Below are 21,824 nucleotides of genomic sequence, written 5' to 3'. Positions count from 1 at the left end.
CATGAAATAACTCAAAATTCAGAGCAAGAAGCATGAGAATCATCTTCCCAGCCCAACAGATTATTCTCTTACTATGTCAAATTCAAACTTTTCATTTTTAATTAAGGTAAATTGTAACTTCAGTAGAGAGCAATATATTTTATAAAAAGATTTTGTTTAGTAGACTGTTTTCCACTTAGTCAGCCAACTCTTCCTAGCTTCTCAACTGGGGTAGATGCATTTGCAGAACTGGCTATGCTTCAGCCCTCTTTGCAAAGCAGCTTTAGATCTGCAGTGCACTGGGCTATTTCTCCTTTCTTTCTGTGTAGATCTGTGCTGCACCACGTGCTTCTTTACCCTGTTTATCATGCGATCTTGTTCCTTTTGACTCATATTCTGCACAGAGATCTAACAGTCCAGGTGATATTTTACCTTCTTGTTTACCCTATGCGGTGGTTCCTGATAAGTAATCTCCTAGGTCATAGCAATGTTATTCCTCTGGACATTGAAAAGGTAATGGCACTTCTGAACCAGTGCTTGCTGTGATTTCTTGAAGTCATTTGCATCCTGGATGTGTTTGACAGAAGCCTGATTCGCCTCCTCTAGTTGGGCAACTTGTTGCTCATTGAGTTTATCAGCAAATTGTCCAATAGATGCATGATGTTTTTAAAATTATATAGACAAACAACCCTGTTACTGAGGCAGAGAGGACTTCTGGGCTGTTCACATATATTTCTTTGGGTAGAAAATATATGATAAGCCCACTTCTGAGCATGTGTGGTCCTGTGGCAAGTATTTTAGAATAGAGGAACTGGAAGAATTTCTCAGGGAAAAGCCCAAGATGAACTTTCCCTCCATATTCAGGAAGAGGTGTAGAGGGGTGTAATGGTTAGGCTATTGTGTCAACTCAGCTAGATAATTGTGCCCAGTTGTTTGGCCAAGCAAGCACTGGGCTCACTGTAATACAAGGGCATTTACGGACTTTAGTTACCATTGATTTTACTGCAGTAGTAAGTCATAGATAGCTGGTTATAATTACATCAGTCAGGGAGATTGTCATCAGCAATAAGTGATGCTTAACCCAATCAGTCGAATCCCTTAAAAGGGGCAGTGATTCCAGCATTGTGAGAGAATTCCCCAGCTCGTCTTTGGACAGTCAGCATCTCCCAGAACTCGTCAAGAACCTTCACTGGACTCTCATTGCAGCCCCTGGTTGCAGCCTGTCTGCAGAACCTGGACTTGTGCCTCCCCAAGACTGCATGAGAGACTCTTATAAAATTGCATTCTACTAACGATACCTCTTATTGATTCTGTTTCTCTAGAGTACACTGACTAATACAGCTTGGTACTGGGGAGTAGTTCTTGAGGAACAAAGTCTTAAACATGGGATTCTGAGGTAGTTCTGGGAGTTTTGCAATTGTCTTTCTACTCTAATTGGACTCGAGGGTACTCCCTTTCCAATAACGAAGAGGCTGCTAACAGTCCATGGCGTGAGTTGGCAATTGAGATACACGAAACAGGATCACTGGATTCCCCTACTTCCATCCATGCTTATAATAAGCAAGGATCTGAGTGAGAGTGTTTTCAACACCTTAACAGAGTTTTGTGGAATCAAATGGTATGATAATGTTGGATGACTCCTCCTAGATAATCTAGATATGGGTTTGCATTTCCTGCACACAATGCTTCCTCTAAAACTGCCATCCATGGACTTACCGAATGTCATATCTAACGCCATGGCATTCCACACAGCATTGCTTCCGATCAGGGTACTCATTTCACAGCAAATGATGTGCAGGAGTGGGCACATGCCCGAGGACTTCACTGGTCTTATCACGTTCCCCATCACCCTGAAGCAGCTGGATTTATAGAATGGTGGAATGGCCTTTTGAAGACTCAATTATTGCACCAACTAAGTGGCAATACCTTGCAGAGCTGGGACAATGTTCTCCATGAGGCTGTGTATGCTCTAAATCAGTGTTCACTCTATGGTGCTGTTTCTCCCATAACAGGATCCATGGGTCCAGGAATCAAGGGGTGGAAATGTGCCTGGCACATAGGAAAATTTTTGCTTCCTGTCCCTGCAACCTCAAATGCTGCTGGTCTACAGATTTTAGTCTGAAAAGGAGGAGTGCTGTCACCAGGGAACACAGCAATGATTCTTTTGAAATGTAAGTTAAAACTGCCACCTGGCCACTTTGGGCACCTCTTACCTCTGAATCAACAGTCAAAGAAGGGAATTACTGTACTGGCTGGGGTGATTAATCCTAACTATCAAGGGGAAATAGGACAGCATCTATATAATAGGGATAAAGAAGAGTTTGCCAGGAATATAGGAGATCCTCTAGGACATCTCCTAGAACTACCATGTCCTATGATTAAAGTCAATGGAAAATTGCAGCAACCCAATCCAAGCAGGACTAACAATGGCCCAAAATTTTCATGAATGAAAGTTTGGTTTGCCCCACCAGGCAAAGAACCATGGCCAGCAGATGTGCTTGCTGAGGGTAATGGAAACATGGAATGGGTAGTGGAAGAAGGTAACAATAAATGTGAACTTCAAATACCTGGCCAGTTACAGAAACAAGGACTATAATGGTCATAATCTTTCTTCCTTGTTTTGTTATGATGATGATTGTATATGTACACAAAACGAATTTCTCTGTCTTCTTCCCCAAACTTTCGCCTTATCATATAACAAAGTCGTATCCATTTCATGTCATAATATTTGAGGATGTCAAGTTTGAGAGTGAATATTACCCAAGAACTTGCGCCCTATTCTGTATGGAATTAGTGTGTTTCTGGTTGTATGCAGGAGAGTTGAACATTGCTGGGTGGAAATGTATGCATGTCTGTTATTGTTTTTACTTAGAGACTAAGTATAGTTTAAGGTAATGTGTATGGTTGCTGAGTTGACAAGGGGTGAACTGTGATGTTAGGCTATGTGTCAACTTGGCCAGGTAATTGTGCCCAGTTGTTTGGTCAAGCAAGCACTGGGCTCACTGTAATACAAGGGCTTTTATGGACTTTAGTCACCATTGATTTTACTGCAGTGGTAAATCATAGATAGCTGGTTATAATTATATCATTCAGGGAGATTGCCATCAGCAATGAGTGACAGTTAACCCAATCTGTTGAATACCTTAAAAGGGAAGTGATTCCAGGATTGAGAAAGAATTTCCCAGCTTGTCTTTGGACAGCCAGCGTCTCCCAGAACTCATCAAGAACCTTCATTGAACTTTCATTGCAGCCCCTGGTTGCAGCCTGCCTGCAGAACCTGGACTTGTGCCTCCCCACCACTGAGTGAGAGACTCTTCTAGAATTGCATACTATTGACAGATATCTCTTATTGATTCTGTTTCCCTAGAGGACATTGACTAAATCAAGGGGTAAAATTTGGGTGCCCCGTGTGAAAGATTCCTTTTGCCTGCAGTACTCCTGAACCTAGGAAGGCCACATTCTTCAGAGAGGGGGCTTTTTCTCCTCAACTTTTGGGAGGAGTTATTTTTGTTGTTATTGTTTTGTTTTTTTTTTTTTACTTTTCTTTCTCTTCCAAGAAGAGACACCAAGAACCTGTAGCGGAAGGGTGTCCACGGGAGAATGTGAGCTGACTTTTTCGAACTCTTCCAAAGGTAACACTTTAAAAAATTTTAACAAAATAAGCTGTAGTCCTTCCTATCTCATAGAAAATACAAGTATATATCATTTTATGAAATAGAATTGAAACCAAAGGAAAAAGCATCAGTCTAATTTTATTGCCACATGTCTTATTTTAAATACCTTAGATTCCAATTCTATAGATTCATAAAGGAATTACTTATTTAGGAAAGAATGCTTTATTAGGTATATGGTTACCACCAAATTTACCTCTTCAGTTTTCATCATTTCTAAACTTGTATTATATATATATAATGCTACAGTTAGTCACACATACATATGATAATAAAAAAATTAATTAAAAAAAAAACTGGGTATCAGTCTCAAACAGGAAAGGTCCATAGCCCCCAAAACGCCAGGGTGGTAATAACATAGTTAAGAGCAAGACTTTGTAGTTAGATAAACCTGGGTGTATTAGTCAGCCAAAGGGGTGCTAATGCAAAATACCAGAATTGGCTGGTTTTTATAAAGGGTATTTATTTGGGGCAGAAGTTTAAAGTTACCAGGTCATAAAGCATAAATTACTTCTCTCACCAAAGTCTATTGCCATGTGTTGGAGCAAGATGTCTGCTGACATCTGCGTGGGTTCAGGTTTCCTGGGGTCCTCTCTTCTTGGGGCTTGCCTCTCTCCCAGCTCAGTGTTCCTCTTTTCCTGGGGCTTGCTTCTTTCTGGGCTCTACTCCTCAAGGCCAGCTGTAGACTATCAGGTGAATGGCTTGTTTTTCTTCCTGGGGCCTTCTCTCTTTCCTCACAACCAAGCTCCTCTTTGTGCTTACTTCCCGTGGCTCCAGCTCAAGACTCCAGCATTTAAAACTCCAACATCGAAACCCAGCTCTGTCCTTTGCCATGTCTTTTATCTGTAAGTCCCCATCCACCAAGGGGCAGGGACTCAACACCTACTGATGTGGCCCAACCAAAGCGCTAATCATAATCAATCATGCTTAGGTACAGACCAGTTTACCAACATAATCCGATATCTATTTTTGGAATTCATGAACCATATCAAATTGCTACACTGGGCTTGACTTTTTTTACTTGCTAGCTTTGTGACCTTGGACTAAGCCTTAATGTGGCTTCATTTTCTTCTCTAGGACATGAAAGTTATATCTACTACAGAATTGTTGTAAGGATTAAACAAGACAATACACATAAATTCTTGACACAATACCTATCTCATGGTACAGTCTAGATAAATGGTGATGTTATTAAAAAAATTATGCAGGGTTATGGTTGGATGGTATAATTCATTTGATGTTCCAACATTTCTTAGCACCCAAACACCATAGCAGATAGAAAAATGAAATAGAACATTGGAAGTGATTAAGTTAATATTATATTTAGAAATGGGACTTAAGCAATTAAAAAAAAATCTATTTATTAGAAAAGTTACTATTTTGACCTCAGGCAAGTAGGTGTGTTCTTGGGTTAATTTTACAAGCACCTTAATTTGATGCAGTGCATTATAGTGTTCAAAGCATTTTTTTCACAACTCTTATACCAGTAGGAAAGTGTGGGTATGATAAGGAAGTGGGGCTGGTATTGGTAAATATGAAGAAGCTAGTAAAAAAATGTTATGGTCTGAGTGAACTTTTTTGTAGACCAATATATGCATATGGATATGGTTTACTGTTTGAGGATTTGAAAATGGTCTACTTTGTCATCCAATAATTTTGGTTGTGTATGTCTTTTTTTTTTTGGTTAAAATCTTCAAATTCAGCAATTTGCACTGGATTTCCCTCATGGTAAATATAATGCATTGTCATAATTCAAGTCATATTCAGTTGACTCTGTGGTTTTAGGGAGCCCATACATTTCAAATTTATTTCCAAGGTCATGAAGCCATCCCCTATGGCAAGAGCAAAATGCTTTTGATGTGGTGGGCACACATCTGTGTAGACAGACACACTTAACTCACTCAGTGCTTTGATTTTACATTTTGGTGAAGAGGTAAGTTCTTTTGAACCTAAGCACATTTAATGTTAGGTCACATTAAAGAATTAGGCTTATGTACTTTGGCAGTGGTATTGTGATACCGTGGATGTAAAGTCTGTCCTGGAACAGCTAAACAGGGACTGTTGTGTTGTTGTTATAGCCATCTCCTTAGTTCAGATGCCAGCTCCTAAAACTCTTAAGTGTCCAATATTGAACTATGTTTCTTCTAAATCTGCCTCTCCTCCTGGTTTCCTCAACTCTGTGAGTTGCGTCAACTTCCACCCACGTGACTCTCCCAGAAGTCTAGTGTCATTCTTAATTCATCTCTCTTCCTCCTCACCATATCCGATCCATCACCAAAGCTGGTTAATCATAAAGTTGCTCAAATCTGTCCACCACTGCTTTGTCCCAATATCTTGCTTGGATTATCACTACAGTCTCCTGATTTCCTTCCTAACATCTAGGCTTACCCCACTCTAGTCATTCTCCATTCACTAGCCATGATAATGTATTTAAGAAGAAATCTGATCAAGACATGATCCTTATTTTTTTTTAATTTAAATTTAAATTTTTAAAGTTGTTTACTTATTTATTGAATTTTATTTTATTATTTTTCTCAACAAATGGCATGTCCCTTTTAAATTTAAAGTGTTTTAGTGGTTTCCTGCTGCCCCTTTGGATAAAGAAGGTCCCAATTCTTTAGTTTGACCTCCATGTCTCTTCCAGGTCTCAGAGAACCTCTTATTTCAGCACTTTCCTTATACTGTGGAGGAAAACACTTTTCAGCTTTCTGGCTTGGCCTAATCCCATCCATCCTTCAGGCTTTAGCCGATATGTAATTTCCTTTGTGAAGTCTTCCTGGACTGGCACCCCAAACCCCAAGCCAGGATTGAGTTAGCAGGTCTTCCCTGCACTCACTTTCTGCATAGGGCTTTTCAAACTATATTTTAGTTCCTTGTTTCCTTTTCCACATCTCCTACTCACTGTAAATTTCTGGAGAGCAGGGACTATATGTCTTACTCCATTATTGTAGGCCCAGAGTTCATAAAATATCTGTTAAATAAATATATGACTTTTAATCTCCTACCCCCCTCTCACTACAAATACTGGACCTTGATATAGGTTTTTCTGTATGTCTGAGTTTTTGGGGGAGTGGGAAAGTTTCCTTTATAGAAATGCTACTGCAAAGTTGGGTTACTTTGATTAAATGAAATATTATTAAAAGACATTGGCACATGAATTCCATCTCTGGGCTGCAGTTAATGGAAGTAGAGCAGAACTGGTATTCAGCTTATAAAGAATTAGCAAGTGCAAAGAAGGGCTGGGAATGCAGGCCCAACAGAAAGGATGTTTTATGCACCCATCTGTTTCCTCTTCCCACTTTATAGAGCTTTTCTGAACTGCGGCTTTAGTTGGGAAATAAGGAAATTCAGTTATCATGTTTATCAATTGCTGTCATTTCTACATGACTGTGTAAGCACTGCTGGAAATGCAAAAGAACATGGTTCCTGCCCTGAAAGATCTTGGGGAAGGTTTGGAAGATGAAGTCTGAATAGGAGTATCAATTAGAAAAAGGGTCAAATAAGGGTTTATTTAGATGATTGGGACTCTTGAGGCAGGAAGTTCTGAAGAAAGGATGTGCTACTTGGTGGCAAGGCACATGGATTATGAACATTCCTACTATGGTTCCTGCAGTGCCCTCCCTAAAACCCCAGCAATTTGGGCCCAGGGACAAGCATGAATTGGAGCTATCTGAATTTGTGACTGTCACTTCCTCGAACAAAGTTGTGGAACATTGGGAAAGCTACTTAATCACTGATTCTAAATTTTCTTTTCAAAAAATGGGATAAGAAATACTTCATTAGGCTGTCATTCTTTAATATCAAGTGTAAGTTGCATGACTGATGAAAAATGGTCTGAAGTTTTGGCAATTTATTTAAGTATTGGGACTTACCATACACAGGATTTATTATATGCTTTAAGATTAGAGGAAAAACTTAGAGGAAAGCTACGTTTATAAGGGAAGAGTCAAGGGCAAGACAGGTTTTATCAAGGCTGCTGGAGGCAATGTTCTGTGCAAACAAGGCAAGTCAGGTTGTTTATCTTCTTACCTTTAAAGTACTCCTGAGTTTCTAACACATCAGACCTATCATACATGCTTACTAAAAGCCAGAAGATGAATGGCCTTCCTTTAAAATAACATGTACTGTAATTTGTTTATTGCCTCTCTCACATTTTGCTTTTATCATGCAATATTTTGATACTTTATGGTCAAATGGGAAGATAATGAAACTGCAATTGGAAACTAAATAACTGTGTTACATGGGGTCATTAATTTAATATTTCTGAAGGAGGCATAATATCTGTCTCATAAAATTGCAGGGATTAAAGGAATGCTGGTAAACTTTTTCCATCTTTCAAGATGCAGCTCAAAATCCAGCTCCTGTGGGAGGCCTTTGGTAACTTCCTTGTTGACCATATTGTGCTGCTAAAATATATTTATTTGTGTCTGTCAATTATTGCACATATTTTTTGCTATAAATATTTGTTTGCAATTCTCTTTCCTCCACTAGACATATGTAATGAGTACTTTTTAAAATTAAATTTTAAAATTTTGAGAATTATAAATTCAAATGTAGTTGTAAGAAATAATACAGGAGACCCCCATACGCCATTTCCCTATTTTCTGCCAACTGTAATGTAATATTTCACAAAATCATAGTACCATATCAGGATATTGACCTTGTTATAGTCAAGATACAGAACAATTCCATCCCCACAAGGCTTCTTCATGTTGATTTTTTTTTGGCCATACCTCCTTCCCTCTTGCCCTCATTCCCTCTGACCTCCGGCAATCACCAATCTGTTTTCAGTTTCTATAATTTTGCCATTTCACGGATATAATAGACATGGAATAATATAGTATGTAACTGTAAAGGTTTGGGCCTGTATGCACCCTCCAAACACATGTTCTTCAATTTAATCCACTGCTGTGGGTGTGAACCTATTATAAGCAGGATGTTGGTTTTTTTAAAAAAATTATTTTATTTTATTAACCACCCCCCCACCCACCACCTGCACTTGCTGTCTGCTCTCTGTGTCCATTTGCTGCATGTTCTTCTGTGTCTGCTTGTCTTCTCTTTTCGTCTTCTTTTAGGAGGCACCAGGAACTGATCGTGGGACCTCCAATATGGGAGAGAGGTACCCAATCACTTGTGCCATCTCAGCTCCCTGGTTTGTTGTGTCTCTCATTTTCTTTCCTCTGTTTCTGTTTTTTGTTGCATCATCTTGTTGCATCAATTCATGGCACGGGCCAGCTACCTTCACCAGGAGGCCCTGGGAACCGAACCTGGGACCACCCATATGGTAGATGGGAGCCCAATCGCTTGAGCCACATCTGCTTCCTGTAAGCAGGATGTTTTGTTGAGTTTACTTCAGCTAACTTATGGTCCATGTCAATCAGAATGAGTCTTAATCCTATTACTCTAGTCCTTTATAAGCACAGTGAAATCAAGACAGACAGAAAAAAGCAAGCTACCAAAAACAAGAGGCTGGACATCAATAGAACCCAGAAGAGAAGGGAGAGACCAGGATATGCTACCATATGCATTGCCATGTGACAGAGGAGCCAAAGATTGCCCACCACCAGCCCAGAGTACCTGTCTTTGGAAAGAAAGCATCTCCTTGGTGATGATATGATTTGGACTTTTTCCCAGCCTCAAATGTTGGCCAAATAAATTCCCATTATTTAACCCAGCCCATTTCATGGTATTTGCCCAAGAACTAAAACAATTAACTTCTCGGATTTTTTTTCCCCCATGCAATACAATTTTTGAAGATTCATCCAAGTTGTTGTATGTATCAATATTTTGTACCATTTATATGCTGGTAAGTATTCCATGGTATGAGTATTCCACAGTTTAACTACTCCCCTATTATTAGAGGATATCTGCATGTTTCCAGTTTCTGGCTATTATGTATAAAGCTGTATGAACATTTATATACAAGTTTTGTTGGACATAAATTTTTATTTTTCTTGTATAAATATCCAGTTGCATGTTTAGTTTTTTAATAAACTGCTATTTTCCACAATGACTGTGCATTTTTCTTTTCTACCAGCAATGTATGAGTCATTATACATTGTGCAAATATTTTCTCCCAGTCTGGACTTTGTCACAGAGCAGAAGTTTTAAATTTTACCAACTTTATAAATTTATCAATATTTCCTTTTATGAATTGTGCTTTAGGTAGCAAGTACATGAATTCTTTGTTAGCTCTAGATCCTGAAGATTTTCCCCTGTTTTTTTTTCTCCCTTGAAGTTTTATATTTTTATGTTTTACTTTTAAGTGATTCATTTTGAGTTAATTTTTATATAAAGCATAGACTTAGTTTGGGATTTATCTACTTGCCTATGGATGTCCACTTGCTCAATTGCCATTTGTTGAAAAGGTTGTTTCTTCTCTATTGAATTGCTTCTGACCCACTGTAAAAAACCAGTTGGGCATATTTGTGTGAATCTGTTTGTTTCATTCTGTTTCTCTATATCTCTATTCCTCCACCAATACCATAGTCTTGATTATTGTAGCTATATAATAAGTCTTGAATTTGGTTAGATTTTCTGTCACTTTAATATTCTTTTTCACAATTGTTTTAGCTCTCCTAGTTCCTTTACTTTTTCATATACATTTTAGAATTATCTTGTCCATATGCATAAAAATCTCCCTGGGATTTTGATAGGTATTGAATTAAACCTGTGTATCAGTTTATGGAGAATTGTTGAATGTTGAATTTTAATATAGTGAATCTTCCAATTCATGAACACGGTATGCCTTTCCATTTATTTAGTCCCTTCTGTGATTTTATTTCATCAGCATTTTATCATTTTAGCATACAAGTCCTGTACATGACTTGTAAGACGTTCACCTAAGTGTTTCATTTTATTTGAGTGGTTTTAAATAGTATCATATTTTATATTTCAGGTTCCTTATGTCCATAGCAAGTACATAGAGACACAATTGGTTTTTATTTGTTCATCTTATGTTCAGTGACCTTGCTGAAATACTTATTAGTTAAATGAGGGTTATTATTATTTTGTATATTCATTTGGGTTTTCTACATAGACAATTGTGTGATCTGCAAATAAGAAGTTTCATTTCTTCTTTTCCATATGTATACCTTTTATTTCTAATTCTTCATTACAATTGCTATAGCTTCTAGCACTATACTTAATAAGAGTGCTTGAGTATATATTCTTTCCTTGTTTCCAGTCATAGAAAGACAGTCTTTTGTTAGTAAGAATATTGTTAGCTGTAGGTTTTTTTGTAGAAGTTCCATCAAATTGAGGAAGTTCCTCACTATTCTATTTTTATCACAATTTTTTCATGAATGGGTATTGAATTTTGTCAAATACTTTTTCTGCATTGACTGATATAGTCATGTGATTTTTCTTCATTAGTCTGTCAACACTGTGATGACATTGACTGATTTTTGATTATTGAACTAACCTTGAATCTCTGAAATAAATCTGACTTGATCATGGTTCATAATTATTTTTTAAATTTAAATATTAAAAATTTTATTAACTTTTATTTATAAACATACTAATATTTTATTAAGGATTTTCCATCTATATTCATTAGGGATACTGGTCTGTAGTTTTCTTTCTTTTTTATTTTTTACTGTTTTTTTCACTTTGGTGTTAAGGTGAAAGTGTTCTCTCTTCTTCTATTTTCTGGAAAAGATTATATGGAATTTGGGTTATTTAAATGTTTGGTAGAATTCTCCAGTGAAATATCTAGATATATTCATTTATTTATTGAGGAGGTGATTAAAGTTGTGAATTCAATTTCCTTAATTGCTATGCAACTATACCAATTATCTGTCAGAGGGTGGTGGTGGTGGCAGTTTGTGTTTTTTGAGGAATTGGTCCATTTCATATAAGTTGTAAATTTGTGTGTAGAATTGTTTGTAGTATTCCTCTATTATCCTTTTGATGCCTACAGGGTTTATATATCCTCTTTAGTGAAATGCCTGTTTGTGCCCCTTTTATTCCTTGTATTAGTAATAAAACACTTCTCTCTTTTTTTTTTTTTTGTCAGTCTTGCTAGAGGTTTATCAACTTTATTGATATTAATAAGAACCAACCATTTCTTTCATTAATTTTCTCTATTTTTGTTTTCAATTTCATTGATTTCTGCTCTTATCTTTATTATTTCTTTTCTTCTCCTTGCTTTGCATTTATTTTTCTCTACTTTTTTCTTATATTCCTGAAGGGAAAAATTAGATTACTTATTTCAGACTATTTTTCTTTTCCCATGTATGCATTTAGTGCTGTAAGTTTCCCTCTCAGCTCTACTTTTGCTGTGTCCCACATTTTTTGTTTCATCTTTATAAATTTATTTATATACATTTTCTATAAATGAATTCACACAATATGTTACACAATATATTTAGTTCATAGTAGCATAATCATATAGTATTTATCCTTTTTTTTTTTTTTTAAAGATTTATTTATTTATTTAATTCCCCCCCTCCCTTGGTTGTCTGTTCTTGGTGTCTATTTGCTGCGTCTTGTTTCTTTGTCCGCTTCTGTTGTCATCAGCGGCATGGGAAGTGTGGGCGGCGCCATTCCTGGGCAGGCTGCACTTTCTTTTCACGCTGGGCGGCTTTTCCTCACGGGTGCACTCCTTGCGCGTGGGGCTCCCCCACGCGGGGGACACCCTTGCGTGGCACGGCACTCCTTGCGCGCATCAGCACTGCGCATGGCCAGCTCCACACGGGTCAAGGAGGCCCGGGGTTTGAACCGCGGACCTCCCATATGGTAGACGGACGCCCTAACCACTGGGCCAAAGTCCGTTTCCCCAGTATTTAGCCTTTTGCACAAATTTTGATATGCTGTATTGTCATTAAGTTCAATGTATTATTTGATTTCCCATTAGAATTCCTCTTTGACTCATTAATTATTTAGAAGTGCATTGTTTAGTTTCCAAGTGTTTGGAAGTGTTGGGGGTTGAATCATATGCTCCACAAAAAGCAGGTTCAGGTCCTAATCCTGGCCCTCTGGATGTGAACCCATTTGTAAATAGGACCTTGAAGATTTTATTATTTGAGGTGTGCCCAAATTGATCGAAGGTGAGCGAAAATCCAATATGGCTGAAGTCCTTCTAAGGGAAGGAAATAGGACATAGAAGGGGGAATCCACAAGGAGCAAAGGTCAATGGAACTCACAATGGAAAGGAGAAGATGCCACCATGTGCATTGTCATGTGATGGAAAAGCAAAGGAACCCCAAAGACTACCAGCCAGCTAGTAGATACTGACCCCTAGAGGAAGCAGGCCTTCTAGCCCCTAAAACAGTTAGCTAATAAATTCCTATTGTTAATCCAACCCATTGTATGGTATTTGTTTAGCAGCTAAGAAACTAAAACAGGATGTTTTCCTGTAATCTTTCTGTTCTTGATTTCTCATTTCACTCATGTGGTATCACATTCTGTATGATTTCAATTATTGTAAAAATATTGAGGCTTATTTTACTGTCCAGGATATAGTCTGTCTTGGTTTATATTCCACAGGTGTGTGGAAAGAATGTGTTTTTTTGCTGTTGTTGTATGGAGTTGTGGTGGTTTGAAACTGTGTGTACCTTAGAAAAATATGTTCTTAAGTCTAATCCATTCCTGTGGGTGTGAACCTATTGTAAGTAGGACTTTTTGATATGGTGTGACCTACATCATTCGGGGTGGGTCTTAATCCTATTGTTGGAGGCATTTATAAGAGAATGAAATTCAGACACAGAGAAAGAAAGCCACTGAAGCAAGAAACTTAAATCAATAAAACCTGCAAGAGAAAAGAGAGACCAGCAGATGCTGCCATGTACCTTGCCATGTGACAGAGGAGCCAAGGATAACCAACAGCTGGTCTTTGGGAAGAAAACCTCAGCTTGATAATGCCTTGATTCGGGACTTTTTTTTGTTTTGTTTTGTTTTGCCTCAAAACTGTAAGCTAATATCTTCCCATTGTTCAAGCCAAACCATGTCATGGTATTGCTTTAAGCAGCCTGGGAATCTAGAACAGGAGTCTTCTATAAAGGTCGATTGTATCATTTCAGTTGTTGGTTTTATTGACTTCCTCTAAGTCCTTGCTGATTTTCTGCCTAATTCTACCAACTATTGAAGTTAAGTATATTTGTTGACAACTCTATTTCTCCCTTTCAGTTTGTTGCATATCCATTTAGGAATGACATGTCTTCTTGGAGATTGATCCTTTTGTTGTTTGTCCCTCCCTGTCTCTGATAATTTTCTTTGCCCTGAAGATTACTTTATTTTATATTAAAATAGCCTCTCCTGCTTTCCTTGGACTAATGTTTAAATGATATATCCTTTTCCCTTATTTTATTTGCAACCTGACCGTTTTGTTACATTTAAAGTGAGTTTCTTATAGATAGCATATGGTTGGGTCATTTTTTAAAAGATGCTCTGCAATTTTCTGTCTTTTAATTGGTATATTTAGATCATTCATATTCAATGAAATAATTGATATGTTTGGGCTTAGCTTTTCTGTTTTCTTTTTCTTGTTTTCATTTTGTATGTCCTGCCTTCTTACCTAGATATTTGCTCTAATTTCCTTTTGATTCATCTATAGTATTTTTGGGTGCTCTTTTCCCCCCTCTCTTTATTTTTTTTAAATGTTACATTAAAAAAATATAAGAGGTCCCCATACGCCCCCCACCCCCCTCACCCCACTCCTCCCACATCAACAACCTTTTTCCTCATCATGGAACATTCATTGCATTTGGTGAATACATTTTGGAGCCCTGTTGCACCACATGGATAATGCTTTACATTGTAGTTTACACTCTCCCCCAGTCCACCCAGTAGGCTATGGCAGGACATACAAGGTCCAACATCTGTCCCTGCAGTACCATCCAGGACAACACCAAGTCCTGAAAATGCCCCCACATCATATCTCTTCCCTCTCCCTACCCTCAGCAGCTACCATGGCCATTTTCTCCACACCAATGCTACAATTTCTTCCATTACTAATCACAATAGTTCCATAGTAGAATATCAGTAAGTCCGCTCTAATCCATACTCTATTCCTCCATCCTGTGGACCCTGGGATAGTTATGTCCTCTCCACCTCTATATCAAGAGGTGGCTTAGATTCCACATGGATGATGGATGCAATTCTCCTGCTTGCAGTTGTAGGCATTCTTGGTTCCCTGGTGTGGTGGTTTCTCTCTTTTTTCTCCCTTCTTTTATTATTTCCTTTCTGTTTAGAAAACTTCCTTTAGTCATTCATTCAGGATAGGTCTTCTGGTGACAAATTTTCTTAGTTTCCCTGTATCTGAAAATGTCTTGATTTTCCTTTCATTTCAGAAGTTATTTTTGCTGGACATAGGATTCTGGGTTGATAGTTCTTTTCTTTCACCACTTGAAAAATGATGTGCCACTTCTTTCTGGACTGTTTGGCATCTGAGGAGAAATCTACTGTCATTCAGCTTGTTTTTACCTTGTAGGTAAGGTGTCATTTCTTTTTGGTGGCTTTCAAGGTATTTTCTTGGCCTTTAGTTTTCATGAGTTTGACTATGATGTGTCTTGATGTGGATTTCTTTGGGTTTACTCTCTTCAGGGTTTGTTCTGCATCTTAAATCTATATAGGTTTATGTCTTTTGCCAAATTTTGGGAGACTTTAGCCATTTTTTGAGTACCTTTTTGGCTGTGCCCTCTCTCTTTTCTTCTGGGACTCCAAAGGCATGGATTTTAGATCTTTTGAAATGGTCCTTGAGGCTAGGTTCATTTCTTTTCAGTCTATTTTCTCTCTTTTGTTCAGATTGCATAAATTCTAATGTTCTAGCTCCAAGTTCATGGATTCTTTCCTCTGTCCTTTCCATTCAGTTTGAACTCATTCAGTGAATTTTAAATTTAGGTATTGTATTTTTTGGTTTTCATATTTTTGTTTGATTCTTCTATACCTTTTATTTCTTTGCTGAGACATTCTATTTTTTTCTAATTTGTTTCAAGCATGTTCATAATTGCTCATTGAAGCATTTTTATTATGACTTCTAAAATCTTTGATAATTGAAATATCTCTGTCATCAGCATTGACATCTATTGTCTGTTTTCATTTAACTTGATATCTTATTAGTTCTTCATATTATGAGTATTTTCAATTTAAACCTAGAAATTGTGGTTATTATGAGATACTGGATCTTATTTAAAGTGTCCTCTGTCTTCTATCTGCTTCCTCTGACACTGGTCTGGCAGAATAATGGGAAATGGGATTAAGGAGAGAGGCAACCTCATTATAGCCAGTTGGGGATGGAAGTCAAGTTCTTTACTCAGCATCCCTTGACCAACAAGGTGGGATAGTAGCTTTTGTTACTGTTAGGGGAGGGAGTTTTGTCTTACCCTCGGCCTTCATGGATACCTCCTTGCTGGAAGGAGTCTCCACTGACACTGAAAGTTATTAGAATCATTACTGCTCAAAAGTGGTGAAAGTGGGAAACGGACTTGTACCAGTGGTTAGGGCGTCCGTCTACCACATGGGAGGTCCGTGGTTCAAACCCCGGGCCTCCTTGACCCGTGTGGAGCTGGCCCATGTGCAGTGCTGATTCACTGCAAGGAGTGCCGTGCCATGCAAGGTGTCCCCCGCGTAGGGGAACCCCACGTGCAGGGAGTGCACCCGTAAGGAGAGCCACCCAGCCTGAAAAGAAAGTGCAGCCTGCCCAGGAATGGTGCCTCCCACACTTCCCGTGCCTCTGACAACAACAGAAGCAGACAAAGAAACAAGACGCAGCAAAAAGACACAGAGAACAGACAACGGGGGGATAAATAAATCTTAAAAAAAAAAAAAAAGGTGGTGAAAGTACTGACTGTCCTCAAAACCTTTTCTGAGACCACCCTAGAGTGGGGGGAGGGGCACCTTGTTACCATTGGATGTGAATTCCAAACTCCCAATGTAGCCTTCACTGACACTTCTGTTTCAGAGTCTAATTGGCCAACTCTCCCTACCTAAAATTTTCCTTGACATCTTGTTTGTCTAGCTTAGATGCCACTGTTATAGGGAAGTCTTTACCTGTGTTAGGTCACTTATCTTCTATGTGCTCATAGCATTTATTATTTCAATCAATAAATAGTTACTCTGTATCTAAATGTACTAGGAATGGTTCTACATTAGCACTGTGTATAACTTTCTATTAGCAATTACTCAATTCCTATTCACCTAACATCTATTGAGCACCTACTCTTTGGTTAGATTTGTGCTACATATGGTCCCATGCATTGTAGGCACTTTTCCTTTTAGTTGCTTCTTTATATAGATTCCAATGTTCTGGCCAGACTTTTAACTCCTAGAAGGCAGGAAAAGTATTTTATTCACCTTTGTTCATTTATGACCTAGTTGATGAATGAATGAATGGATGAATGAATGAAAGAGCAGGCAAGCTGACTTTGGAGGTGGAGAAAGGACTGTGTGTCATTGCATGTGAAAGAGTAAGGTTGTCTCTGCTTGTGGTGTCTGTGATACAGACATTTGATTCCATCCCAAGCAGACCTAGCCAAATTGACTCCTCAGGCATAGAGATGTTTTCCCTCAATCAGATTATGTGCCATTTACCATATACTATTTGATGCCAAAGTATGCTCCCCTGATGAGCATGACATTTTATTTGCATGCACATAAGCAAGTTCATAGTGTTTAATTTGAAAGTGCAACCCCACTAAGAATGCATTTGTTTGTATTTATTTAGATTTATTTAGAAGTTTTGTTTGGATGGCCACATGGGGGTGATCTGGGATGTGGAAACCTGGAAAAGCTGATGAAAGCTGGTTCTCTCTTGAAGAATGCCTTCTGAATGAAGAAATAAATGTGACCTTTAATCACACCCAGATTATACAATATATTGTTGTTGTTCCAATATATTCTGTGAGTAGAAACTCGCAGTCCCTCTCAGTTCTTTTGTCTTGTCTTTAGTGTTTGAGGTGAGTCTGCCAATGTTTCAGGAGAGTATGTCTGAGGGATGTTTGCAAGGACTGACCCTCCCAGATGATTACCAGATTAGGAATAATTGCCAAATTTCTCCAGGTGACTTATACTTTTACCAACCCATCAAGGTAACTTTATGCTGTCCCTGAAACTGGGCTGATTTTCCACCCTGATTTTCTCAAAATCTTGTGGATGGGGTGGGAGGTTCAGTTTTGTTTTGATGCTGAATAACATCCATTCATACAGTGAGACATTCTTTGTTGGGCTACAGGTATTCCTCTTGTTGGTGGAAGTGTTTAAAAAGAATAAGTTAATTTCTGGCTTTTCATATCAACTACACTGCATGGTGTTGCTATTCAATCTATGGGTATGTACTTCCCAGGCTTCTTGTGTAGGGGGACATAGATAAAAACACAGGAAATCCACAGCAGACATTGGGAAAGGAAATGGTTAGTTTAGCACCCATCCAAACCCCAACCCAACTATTGCCTTCATTTCCAGACATCTGACAAAGAATGGCCTCCTTATCCTTCAAAATATTGTTTATTTTGCAATTAACCTAGAAGAAGGGAATTTTTCTGAAGGTCTTTGATTGCTCATAATTTAATTGGAAGCTGCTTTTAGGAATAAGGACATTACAAAGAAATTTCTCATAGGTTTTTGTTCTATAAAGTTTGTAATACTTATACTTATACCAAAGATTAACCTATTGTCTTGTAGACTGCAGTTCTCTTTTCCACACCAGCTTCACCATCACACAAACATATGAATTCAACCACAATATTGTAGGTGAAAATAGCATATATCTATATATACAGATACATTAGAATGTTTTTCTTCTTTTTTTTTCCTATGAAAAGTGATTTATAACCAAACTAGGGAAAACTTCAAGTTAACTATTGTGGTGAGATTTATTATCACTACCAAAAGTCAAGCAAGTTGGAAGAATTTCATTTTTGGTTTGGAAATCATCTTAAAGTAGATTTTTTATTTTTTCCCACTTATACCAGCATCTTACATTCATGCTTATCTTTAGGAGTTGAGGTAATTTTAATCGAGCTTTTGGTTTATAATTTTGTAACGTACTTCGATATCTTGAGATTGGCTTATATAACTTGATGTGCATTGTTGCCACAGTTTGCTGACATTTTCCACTGTGCTGTGAGATGTGTATATTTTGATGTGCAATTATTTTGTTACATCCAGTGCTTATTCTTTGGAAAATATAAATAAACAGTCAACCACATTTACTCTTGAGAAGACATCAATTTTAGTATCTTACTTTTGTATAGTGCTCTAGTTTGCAAGATATTCTCACATAATTAAATCATTTTATCTTCAAAACAGTCCTCTGAAGTCAGCATGGAGGATATTATTATCTCCATTTTATAGAGGAAACAGGTTCAGTAGGGTTAAATGACTTGCTTAGAGAGTCCGTTGCTGCCTACTAAGCTGCAGTGACCCTCCTTTTTGCTGTGGACCAGAACCCAAGGAACAAGGTGATTTGCCCTTAATGGACTGAAAAAACTTCTTTGTACATAGTGATAGGATATAGCACTTATATAGTTCTTAGTGTATAGTTTCAAAACTTCCTTAAACATATTTTAAAACAATAAAACAGCAAGTTGATCTGAATAGGATACTTAAAATTTTTAAGGGCACACCTTTATGTAGTATTAATGAGGGAGAGTGTCCCATAAAAGGCAAGTTGGAAAATGGTTTTTGCTTGTGCATGTTGTGCTAGGTCGAGTCCTCTGAGAAGCAGATGCCAAGATGGAATTAGACATATAAGATGTATTAGGAAAATGCCTGTGAGGGATACAGGGCAGGAAGCTGGAGGAGGTGGCAAGAGCCTTAGAGCATAATGCAGGTCTGAGCCCTGGGAAGGAGAGAGGGAAGGAAGGTATGTGAAGAGGGAGAGTCTCAGATTTCAGGCCAGTTGTAAGAAAGTTTGCAGCTTGGCTGACAGGGAGCTCTTGAACCATAATCTCCTGGTAGAGAAGTCCTGCATCTCACAGGAACAGTCTGTGTTCATACCCCTGCTGTGCTTAGTCACTGGCTCAGAGTAGCCCATGGGAAGTGGGGCCTTGATGGGACCACAGTAGTGGATTCAAAGCAGTGCAACTGGGGCCAGTCTGTACTACTTTCCACAGCAGGAGACCTTGGTGGGCATTTTCATGGCCCTCATACTTGGGTCATGATACGGCATTAATTTTCCAGCTCTTCAAGAGTCAGGAGTTAAAAACAACAGTAAACACTTTTAGCAGAATGCAGGAATGCTAGTAATAAAATTAGGGGCTCAGTTCTCACCTTTAACAAACTGGCCTTCAATATAAGGGAGGTGCTGGAATATTTCTGGAAGGCTTAAGTTTCTCTTTTAAAAGAGTTTTATTTTTAATGTGTTTTGATAGCATAATTGCATACCCTGTGAAGGTAAGAATTACAGTGTGCTATATGCATATATTTTTTTTTAATTTATTTTATTTTTTTATTTTTTGATGTACTGGGGCCATGGAATGAACCCAGGACCTCATATGTGGGAAGCCTGTGCTCAACCACTGAGTCACATCAGCTCCTCTGATTTGTTTTTTTTCTTGCTTCTTGTTGTTTTTGTTTTTTAGGAGGTACCAGGAACCAAACCCAGGACCTCCCATGTGGGAAGCAGGAGCTCAATCACTTGAGCTCCCAGTAAGCTATTTTTGTATTCTTAGCAAATGCCAAGTGCCCAGGTCATAGTAAGTGTTCAGTAAATTATTGCTGAACAAATGGTGAATCAAATTAAAGGCTAAAAGGAAGGGACATATTGTTATTTTTGAATATTCTTCTTTTGTCAAGGATTTGAATGACTTCCAAGAGTGTTTCTTTATTAAGTTTATCAATGACAGACTTGGTTAAGGTCTTGGAGAGGGAGGGAGGACTTGGGACTGTAAGAAACTATAAAGGAGAGAGGCAGGGCAAGATGGCATTAGAGTAAGAGCAGCCATATCATTGCTCCTACAAAAATCCAGCTGAACGGGGACAAAATCCTGCCTGAGTGAACTGTTTTGGGAACCCACAAAGCAGGAAGCTGCAATAGACATCATTCCAGAGGGAGCGGGACAAGAAGAGTGGTAGCTCAAGGTAAAACCATGGGTTTCTGTCCATCCCCCAGGGCAAGAAGTCGAGGCTTTTGTGAACCTCACAGGTCACACAGCCAGAGGAGAAAAACTACAAGAGTGGGAGGGTTCTGGTGAAGGGTGCAGAGGAGTCCTACAAGTGTGGGTTCAATTGTCTGGACCTCCCTTTTTGGGCTTTGAGGAGCATACCAGTTGGATTGAGGAGAAACCAGGAAGAGGGGAGAGGCAAATCTGCCAAGGCAGCTTGATTAACCCACCTCTGTGGGTTATGTCTAGGAGAAGGTGGAGCCAGGCAATTAACTACTGTGCAACACACCTAAGGGAGGGGGACAGTAGGAAGTGCTTGGTAGGATTCCAAAAGCATATTTAGGGTTCCCAGTAAGGTGTGGGTGCTCACTCTCAAAGATAACTTGTGAGTCATTATTTTCCGTGGTGATTTGCTTCACCAGAGTCCCATTTGAATTTCACAGGGGAGCTCTCACATGGGCTTCCTGCTGCCCTGGGAGAGAGGGAAGTGAGAAAGGGAGAAAGGGGGAAGGGCAGATTCCCAATCAGTTTATTCAATTGTAAAGAGTCTATCCTGTCCCTGGAAGGGGATTTTTTTTAAGAAGCAAGTTGACTCCGAAGGAGGATTTATTTCAGTGGAGGAGTTTCAACCTTGAATGTGCAAGATCTCTGACTCAGTTCACAGCTCCTCTTAGCATAGTGATCCACTGGGATATTAGCTGATACTATGAGACAGGGAAAACATATAATATCCTTCTATTAGCTTCCATTGGGTCTCTTATTTTCCCTAAATAAGAGCTTAAGAGGGAAATCTGTTTTTTTTATTGTTTGGTTGACTCCTTGCTTGAGGAAATGTGTTTTTTTTTCTTCTTGTTATCTTGTCTTTCCTTTCTCTTTATCCCCCCACCTTTTTTTCTTCCTTTCTTTTTTTCCTCTTTTTTCAGTTAGATGCTGCCAGCTTGTTTATTGTTTGCTGTGCTTCCTTATCCTCAGCCTCCTCTTTTTTGTGGGTATTGATTTTGGCTACCAATGCTATCTCTTTTCCTTCCTATATCTTTCTACATTCCACTTTCTGTTGTTGCTCTTATATTCCCTCTTTGTTTATTTTATTTTATTTTTGCCTCAAAAAGTAACATTTATTCAAATTTAAAAA

At 38.4% G+C, this 21,824-nt stretch overlaps 1 pseudogene; it reads right to left on the bottom strand.

Moving 5' to 3' along the window:
- Positions 1-239: 239 nt before the first annotated feature.
- LOC101422672 (ATP synthase F(0) complex subunit B1, mitochondrial pseudogene) lies at positions 240-7,725 on the bottom strand (annotated as a pseudogene).
- Between the last annotated feature and the right edge of the window lie 14,099 nt (positions 7,726-21,824).

Source organism: Dasypus novemcinctus, chromosome 14 (assembly GCF_030445035.2).
Source record: "Dasypus novemcinctus isolate mDasNov1 chromosome 14, mDasNov1.1.hap2, whole genome shotgun sequence".
In the NCBI taxonomy this organism is placed as follows: Eukaryota; Metazoa; Chordata; class Mammalia; order Cingulata; family Dasypodidae; genus Dasypus; species Dasypus novemcinctus.
This window is presented reverse-complemented; position numbering and strand designations above follow the sequence as displayed.